Here is a 10,167-nt window from a genome sequence, read left to right as displayed (position 1 = left end):
AGGGCACACGTGCCAACTGTAATCACAGTTTTCTGCACTGCAACATACTGTGTTCTCGCTGTGGTGATTTTCTCTGAAACGTAACTTTACCAACATTGAGCCGTGTCTCAGAGGGGATTACCGCTTCAGCCGCAGGCGGCGCACAAACTGCATGCAATTTCAGAGGAAATATCATGCACTCTGTACTCGTGGACAAAAACAGACCTTTGCATTTTCCCTTTTCTTTCAGGCTCCCAAACAGCCACCCACACACTTCTGACCTAGTTTCACTTCTGCCTGAATAAAGGACTTTAGTGACTTACAGTTTCTGTAATTTCTGTTGGACAGCTGGGGGAGAGCAGGCAATCATTATTCTTCACATTGGCCCAAAACCGTTCCCTCTCCTCCTCTCTTTCAATCTGACCTGTCCCAATCTATTAGGCAGAGAGTCGAAGTATGACTAAGCTTATTATTAGCCTAACTGAAGTCAAACACGACTGAGCTCATTTCACGTCTTCCAGCTGCTTTTAGAAAGTGAGAGCACATGTTTTTTTGTGTGTGTGTTTCTTTTTTTTGTCTGGCTTTTAACATAATTAGTAAAACTGAGCACAGAAACACTGAGGATACTTACAAAGGGATCTGACAAGCGCCTTGGAGACACGCTTGATCAATGTGTCAGATATTTTAGTGGATTAGGAGGAAGATTTCCTTTTTTCTTTCCCAGCTTTAAGAAGTCCAAAAGACAGATGTGAAAATAACCGACAAGAGCAAGCAAAGAGAAAATTAGAAATTATTTCTCATTACGCAACTTCTCGCTTATGAAAGGATAGTTTGTTTTATCAGAGATGCTTGGACTTGATGTTTTCTTTCTAGTGCCTGTGTGTGGAGAAAAACTGTTCTAGTTTCAAAAGAGTTGCATGAAAGTTAATTTTTAACCTTATGCATACACAAGTCCTTTTGCAATTAGACTGCAATTGGACATCAATGTGGTGGTATTATGTAAATTTGACTTTCATGAACCTCATATCATGTTATAACCTACCTGGAGTGATTGTTTCATGCATGCTTAAGACATTCTTGGATCTCCCATTGCACTCATTTGGAGGGCCATTTTATCCAAAATGCAGAAATTGGCCTTCTTTGCCCTGGACGTGTGACTGAAATTGTGTCCTTTTGTCCATGTCCTGGTGGAACTGCGCATCTCCTGAGCTCATCACTTGGACTACTTCTCAGTCCATCACTCCTATAAGAATGACTGTAAAGGTCATCATGGAGGAGCATTGTTGTGACGACATGCTGAAAGCGGAAAGAACAGGAGCTTCTGAAAGAGACAGAGGCCAATTTCAAGTTATCAAAATGCGAAGTCAAATTTCTTTGAAGTTATGTTTGACCTATACGATATTTTTATAACAACGGAAGGTGACATAGTGACTTGATGGTATGTATCATGGCACTAAGTGACTGGGAAATACATAACATCACCCCTTCATTCCTGAATGACACATTTAAATGCAATCTGATCATGGAGAATGATACAGATGTCTAAAGATACAACACACGTCTTTAACTGACATCAAAAACTAAAATCCAGCTGGCTACATATTTGACTTTAGTAGAATGTTTGGACCATTTTATTCCCCCTACACATTTAAGCATACTTAAGGTTTATTTTTAACTTTTTATTTTTCATCTGTTAGAAAAACAGTTAAGATGTGTGTCTGGCGCTCCTTGTAATGTTGAAACATTCAATTTCGTCCAGGTTTTAATCATTTAGCCACTGATTTGAAGTGACCTTGAATAATTTGGAAAATTGTCCCCGGTTATTATTCCACCCACTATGTGTGATGAACCAGTAAGACCAGGAGTGAAACAGACAGTCAGCTTGATGCCGCCGTCACATTGCTTGGCAAACGGTGCAGTTTATTTAGGCCTAAAAGCCCCCTGTTGACTCATCCGAGCATACTTCTAGTCATTTTGGCCAAATAGTTCAGTCGTAAATCAACTCGTCTGACCTTGAGTTATTTCTCCAGGAATTCTTAAAGGGGAAGTAAGGGACAAATGGCTCAAAATGTACATAACCTGGTGTTTCAAAGGCAAACTAATTCTAAACACATACAGCAATTCAGCATTAAGCATCTCAATTATACCAGAGATTTGTGGACTAAAATGCTACCGATTTGGCCAAAAGATAAAAAAACCCTCCAAAAAACCCCCAACAAAAAACAAATAATAGCTCAAATAAAATGTTAAAAAAGTTAATATAGCGTTCGCGCTTTTAATGAGCGTACACTAACTTCTGACCGCTGCTGTATATGATGTCAAATGCGAATGCATTATTCATGTAAATGTGCCCACTCAGTTTAAATCCTATTCATTGGTTTGCAACTCCTCCTATTCACATCCAATTACATGAAATCTAGCTAGTTTAATTTAATTCATTTCAAATGAATACAGTGCAATTAAACCCAATTATATTCCAAGCCCGTTCTATAAATCCACATTCAGTGCACTTGTTCATGAAAATTGCAGTTTCCAAAAAAAAAAAAAACAACATTTCATGAAGATTTACATTACTAAGATGATGCAACTCCACTCATGTTTTGCTACTCCTCCACAATGTTTCAAAGCATCACATCTTGTATCATTAACAAATGATCTTATGTGAAATCCTGCATCAGTTTCTGCACCAACAAAGAACAAAGCTGCAGCTGTGAGCTCAGCCACAGAGCTCTGAATCTGTCATGTCTGTTTGTGGGCGTTTGCCCTGATTGCTTAGCACGGAGCGGCGCACATTTCTGCTCCTCAGAACTTGTGTTTGGGTGCAACACGACAGAACTCGAAGCGGAGCGTTGGGGCAAGGGTAGAAAGTGTTGTTTCTGCATTGCAAGGCGTGCCGAACTAATGGAGGGTTTATAAGCAGTAAAGCTCGCTGTTTACGGCGAGGCAGTGTGTTCGGCGTTTCCTTCAGAGACTCGTTTAAAATGAAAAAAAGAAAAAAAAAACAGCACTTAAAGTTTCTGTTCCTCTCGCTTTAGTCAACAGAGAAGACTGAGCTCCACAACATTATTAATATATTTACTCATTCTCTCATATTGCAAAAATTGAACTATTCCTGAAATGTCCAAAGAAGACGAAGCTCACACAAATGGAAAAAAACCAAAACAAAACAAAAAACATGATTTAGGGTAAATAACGGCCTGAATCAGGTCACTCAGTGGTCTTTTTTTTTCTTTTCTTTTTCTTTACAGAAATTTTGCAGATGCTGCATAAGCTGCTCTGCTGACTCCCAAAATATAACTTTCAGACGCCAATCCAATAGCAGTCACTCGGATTACATGCGGGGGAAATGTTTTAGCGCTTAGAGCTGTGGATTGGGTTCAGGAGAAACAGCAGGGTAATATGGGTGATATGATCCGAGTCAGGAAAACAACAACAACAACAAAAACAAGTTAATCGTGTGAAATTCCAAAACTCAAGCAGCTCATGTTTTAAAGAACTTGACGTTGCGGCACCTCCATCTTTAGTTCCTGCTGGGGAAACTCAGCTACAGCTAAAAGCCGGATATGTTACCTTTGGAGGTACATGAGTAGATCCATTTCAGACAAGAAAGAATCGGGAGATTCTTCTTAACAAACTCATATATTCTCAAAGCTTTTTGCTTCATGCTGCATAAAGATGAGGATGTAGATACTTGACAACTGCCTGCATTAGCAGTAATCTAAAAGAGCTTCAGCTATTTAGCAAAGAGTGCAAAGGAAAAGTCTTACTCTCGGTAGATTCAATCTCAACTCAGTTATTGGTATGTATTTGCAAAGCTATTTGCACTAATTCCAAATTATTTTCTTTTAAATTATTTTTGTTGCGTACAGCTAAAATTTTGGAGCCTTTCTGGGAAGAGGAAAAAAAATGTGCTTGCAAAATTATTCAACCGTTGAAATTCCAGTTAAGTCTCAGTCTGAGGGTAGTTTTTACTATCAGACTTGGTGAAATGGTGGCACAGATTGATCCCTGAATTAAAAACAATGGCATCCGCAACAACAAACACAAATACCAAGACTGAATTTCTTGAAATAGACTTCACAGGTAATTGAACATCACTGATTTCTTTCATAAAAAAAACAACAAAAAAAGTAGTCTAGTGTGCGCAATTTATTACTATTACTGTAATTATTTATTACTATTAATATGTACTATTAATTCGAGGTGAAAATTAAATTTCACCTCGACGGCCACTGGCTGCTCTTCTTTCCTGTGACTCACGCATACTTTCTGGGCAGACCAGCAGCAAACAGCATCCTCGGCCATTCACACTCAGACACTTCGAAGATTGTGATAAAAGATCAGAAGGATTTTTACGGTGACGGATTTGGAGCAGGATGCTGTTGTGACACATTACATCGGGGGGCAATCCTCTTTTTCTCTCCGTAAGCACACGTCGAGCATAACGCATACATACATGCAATCACAGAAGCGGACACTGAAATTGCAGCCAACAATTTTTTTGCTCCTTTCTTCCCAATCCTCAGTTGGGAAGGCAGAAAAGAATGAATAACATCTATAAGTTTATTTATTTACATGCACACCTGCAAAATTGTTTGTGTTTGAGGACTGCTTGGGCGCAGTCCCATTCCATCAGGTCCTAAAAGCATCTTCCACACAACTACCCACCCCATAATAAAGGCTTCCTTCTGCCTTCTTGATTTGTTTGGATATCACCGGAGCCTGTTATATAAGCCTCTCCGTGGTATTCCTCCTTTTGAGCCGCTGTCATTTCAGTCTCACCTACAGGCGTTTTACTCAAACAAAGAATAACGCTGACTGCAGAGGGAATACCCACATCAGACAAAGTTTTTACTTTCTTTCTTTAAAAGTTAGAAAATTAAAAAAACAAAAAAACAAACAAATAATTTTTAATATTTTTTTTCTATTATTTTTTTTCTTTCATAAAAAGAAAACTCTGTTGGTGATATGCTTGATTTGCCCTTTTCATTTACGTCGGGGAATCGTGGAACAACCTCAAGGGCAAATGCAGTGTTTTAGGGATGATGAATCACACTCACTGTCGGATTTTAAAATGCTGAAGTATACTTGTAGCATGAATTTTCTTCAGTGTCTGTTTTACAGGATGAGGAAAAGAGAGATGGGGAGGAAGGTGTTGGGTGTGAGGATGGCATGGTTTATCACTGGGAGTGCTTTAGTCATTTTCTACTAATCTGGAGGATTTCATTGGACGATTTCCATGAGGCAGGGACTGACCGTTTAGTCATGGCAGACCATCCATGACTAAACACAGGTAGTCAGGTAGATCCTGACTACCTGTGGATAGTTAGGGTCTACCAGGATTGGTCTTTCAATCCTAGTAGACCTTGATTACCAATCTACCAATCACTGCCTCATAGAAATGATCCGATCAAATCCTCTAGATTGCTAGGCCGGGGTGGTGGCCCCCGAATTAAAAAGGAGGACCACTACAGGCTCTTTCCACTCTTCCACCTGTTAAGATCTATGGATGGACGGATTTCACTTAATAGTTTTACGCTCACACTCTAGCTGAGATCTTTTAATATGTAATGCCTTCTCTACAACATACATTATAATCTGGTTGACACCTATGAAAAAGGTACAGTTTAGATCAAAAATAGTTGACATCAACTTTGGCGTTCCATATTTGGTCACTGCTTCATGGAAATGGTCCAGTCCAAACCCAGATATTGGCTCAACATGCAAATTGTGGCATTTTTTAATGGCTGACATAACCCAACTTCACATACCAACTGTTGGTCTTTTATCGTCTGCAAAGGTTTACGCTGCTCCTCCGGCAGTCATGTTATTTGTGCTTAGATTGCAAAACTTTCTTTATTTTGTCCTTCTCTTATTGTTTATCAAATCTGCGTTTTGTCCTCAGTGTCCAAGGACAAAACAGAAAACGTGCAGGCCCACCTTCTGTGTGTGTCGTCTGACCTGCTCTGTCTATTGGACTCAGTTAAACCCAAGAACAGCTGTCGGGGAAGGAGACACAGCCGCCCAGAGAGCGGATGAAACAGGATTTACCATTTCCAGAGCGAGGAGCAGCGTCTCTGGAAAAGAACAGCTTGGTCTCTCTTGTGAGTTAGATTTAATGTCAAATATAGAGGTCACATAAAAAGTTCACTTTGTGAGAAGGCAAGCAATGGGAAAAAAAAAACAACAACACTAGAACATCCTGCAAGAAGAATTATTAAGGGATAAACTAATAAAGAGAACAGACACGCTGGATGTGCCTGGTGAATACACCTACCAAATACAGAGGAAGACAGATATCACAAATAAAGTGAAACACAAACTGTTTTTGCTTGTTTTCTCCTTTCCAGCTGATCCATGTTTATTCTAACAAAGCGTACACCTCTAACGACTGTTGCAGCTGCTCCTCGACTCTGACGTTTTATAGAAAACGCGTGCTTGGTTTTTACCATGGATGCCTGTGCCAATGTCAAGCTTCCCTGTAGAGCCGCTAAATGAAACACTGTGAGATCCAAGATTAGATGAAACCCAAAGTCCCTGTCCCGGCGTTGATTTAACCCATATAAACTCATCTCATTTCATCAAAATTACATATTTAGAAGTTTTGCCATGGAAACAATCCCTTCATGCCTTTAAAACGGCTTAGATGTTCCTCTAAACCTCTGCCTAATTCAGTTATGGGAACCTATAAAAATGCAAATAGGTCCCTGACTCTGTTTCCGCAGCTCACCTGCTGCTGCAGCACACGGCTCGCTTTCAGCTCGGCTCAAACACTTTAGGATTACTTTATGTTCCACGGAGGGAACTTGTGACACTATTGTAGTGCAGTCATTAACAGGAGAAGGGTTCTGCTAATTATATTATTGACTTAAATTTCAAACAGCCAGAAATAAATTGCTAAGGAATTATGAACCTTTTTTTTCTCCAACTTTTAATGATTTTTTTTTTTTTTTGTAATTATTTCTGTTCCCATAAATTTTTCTAAGACTGATTTTACACTGCATTTCCAAGGGAGAGTTGGCCACTTTTGCTAATGTCTACCCTCTAAGAATGATATATAATAATGATAAAATGAAACAGACCTTTCACCCGACCCAAAAACACTTTGGGTCATATTTGGTTTCTTAAAAAAGACTTTTTATCTTAATATATTCCCTCTCTGTGCTTAGAAAGAATAATTAAATATTCTTTAAGATTCAGTGAGTCCTAAAAAAATGACTTTAAAATATGTGGAAATAAAAAATAATCCCAATAATTAACAAAGGATGCATAATGTATTGATATCAATGTTGGCATCGGCCAATGTTAGTCATTTTTCAACATACTGTTTGAAATATGATATGAAAAATGGTTTATTTCCATCTTGTTGCCATTGCAGAGTATTGATTTTAGGAGGGAGGTTGTTTGATCACATGAAATTGATGGTGATGCAGCAATGCATTATGGGATGTTTAACTGAAGAACAGAAGCAGTGCAGGTGGTCTGTTCTCTTTTATATAGTGTCAAAAGTGCAGGGAGACACATAATATTCATGATATTGGTATTGGTCATTATTGGTCATCTCTAATAATTACTTTTCCATAGCCTGGAAAATTAACTTATAACAGCAAAAGGTTTTTATTCAATTTAGCACTAAAAACTCAGTCAATTTAATAGATGAACTCTCATTTTGCACAAATTCTGTGTTCACCTTTGTGACACAAAGAAACACATCCAATGTGAATAACCCAGATATTTTCCCACTGAAATGGACAGAATGTTAAATTCTCGTTAACTCCAAATCTTTCTACTCCTCCATATGAGAAACGATGCTGCATAGAGTCATGCTATTACAGTAAAATAAAATAAAAACTGTAGAGACAATGTAATTAAACTTTAAAGGAAGCCAAGAACAAAATTTAACACTGTTGTAAGAAAAACATCAAACTTTAATCTACAGCAAAAGAAAGGTCTCCGGTATTGATTTAAACATTCTCACGGTGCTATCAGGCTGCTGAGCGCTCAAAGGAACATTTTTTGTAAAAGCCCTCTTTACATCGCATTAAGATGGAAACATAAAGCTCACAGCTAACACGACCCGCTCCGATGAGGCTGGACAGCAGCATGATGGAAAACGTCTTTCAGTGTTCAGGCGATCACGATGCGGCTAAAGGGCTTTGTGTTTTACCTGCTGCTCATCACAGATATTATGTTTGCAAGAGGGAGTTTCATCGATCTTGTCAAACTTTGCATCGTCTCTCTTCCTGGACGGTAGCTTTCAGGGCCTCTGCCGACATCTGTCGCCTCGCTGCGAGATACTGCTCGCAAAAAAAGAAATGTGCTGAACTAAAACTTATTTGACTAAATGGCTGTAAATCGTCCCAAGTGATGTGGTGACAAAATGAGCCCGAATCATTAACAGTCGTGTTTTCCATTGTCTCTCACTGTGGAGAAAGAGGAGCTCAGGTTAATTGGGAATGATATTTGACTTCAACAAAGGCTGGTTTCATCTCCATTTTAGCACACACTTCTGAGCTGCATTCAAGCCATCAAGTGCATTTGAATGGCAGCAACTGGCTGCTACTTTCCTTTATAAGTGTTATTGTATTTATTTATTTCCAACAGAAAAAGTAAAAACAAGAAACAAATTCAAATAAAAAAGAAATGATCATGCCAAACTAATTTGCAATTTTGCATGATCTGTTTGAAAAGGAGTAGGTCAGAATACAAGATCTCTCACTTCACATCTCCAGGTGAACTTATATTGTTTCCCCAATCTACAACTCTTAAATCTCGTATTTTAATCTTTAACATTGAAGGATGTACTTAGGTTTTGCACACCCAGCCTCTCCAAAGTTGTCTCGGTTTGTGTTACGTTATGATGGTGTAAAAATTACTGAGTGGTTTTCTTGGCTTGGAAACATATTTAAATAAGTTTAGAACATGGAAAAAAAGGAAGAAAATTTCTCCGAACACTGTGCCTTTCCCAAATTAAATGTCCTTTACCCCTAAGTTATCAACAAATTATTGGCGATCAGTTTGCATGACCCTGTAGTCAGCAACTTTACTTTTTCGTAAGACAATGTTTAATATAAACTCAGATCATTTATTTGTCCTTGTTTCTGTACAGCTACACATTTCGGTCCGTTACTCAGCACTGGGAGACATGGGAGCCACTCGTGCTTGAATTTAGTCGCTTTTCTTGATTTTTGAGAACATAATTCCCGAGTCGTCCATTTCCATCTAAAAATATGGTCCTGATGGAGTTCGTTTGAGTCGGCCGCGCGAACATAATAGCTGCAACTTAGTCTGCAAACGTGTCACAAAATGACTTCCCAGGAGAGATACAGGGAGCAAAGGGTTATATTAGTGTGACATTAAATCATGTCTGTTTCATGGTTTATTATCAGACGGGGGAGACGCTGCAGGAGAGAATTACTCCACTTGTAATGAGCGCTCACTGACAAAGAGTGTGAGGGTCAGGGTCAGGAAGAAGAATGCTTTTTATCACACATATCACTCATTTCAAAATATGCAGCAGAGTGGAAAAAAACAGTGTTAATATATGTCATACATTTATTTTGTCTATATGGCAGCAAAACCTTGCAGATCTTGTTTTGATGTTGGAAGATAATAAAATCACCCATAAAAATTTAGATAAAAGGCAACATATTCTTGTGAAGTTAGTGCAATGACATTATAGCCAATAAAACGTATTTATTCCTCCAAACTTATTTTAAATAAAAGACGGGCAAACAAAAGACGACTCCTAGTCAAATTGCATACACAGCTCTGGAAAAAACACTTTAAATGGTCACTGATTTTACTCTTGATAGGTATATATATCAGTAAAATGAAGATTGTTCATTTATTCTATGAGCTGCTGACAAAATGTCTCCGAAATCCCAAGCAAAAATTCTGCATTTATTTGCAGAAAATAAGAAATGGTCCACATGACGAGAACGATGCAGTGTTCTCAGATCTCAAATAATGCAAAGAAAACGAGCTCAAAGCCACGTAGAAACAACAACACTAAAGTTTTAACTCAGGAAGAGTTCCTGAGTTGGTGGAATAACCAATGAGGTTTTCAACGGGGATCAGTGCAGTGATCTATGTGGCCGATGGACTTCTCGTCAACTCCTGAATAATGTGGCTCCATATGCCACGTTAGTGTGGGGAAAGACGTTTGAGATTTCTCTTAATTCGAAA

The sequence above is a fragment of the Poeciliopsis prolifica genome, unplaced genomic scaffold, assembly GCF_027474105.1.
Source record: "Poeciliopsis prolifica strain line A6 unplaced genomic scaffold, Auburn_PproV2 SCAFFOLD016, whole genome shotgun sequence".
Lineage (NCBI taxonomy): Eukaryota > Metazoa > Chordata > Actinopteri > Cyprinodontiformes > Poeciliidae > Poeciliopsis > Poeciliopsis prolifica.
The sequence above is the reverse complement of the archived record's forward strand: the minus strand, read 5'-3'. Positions refer to the sequence as shown.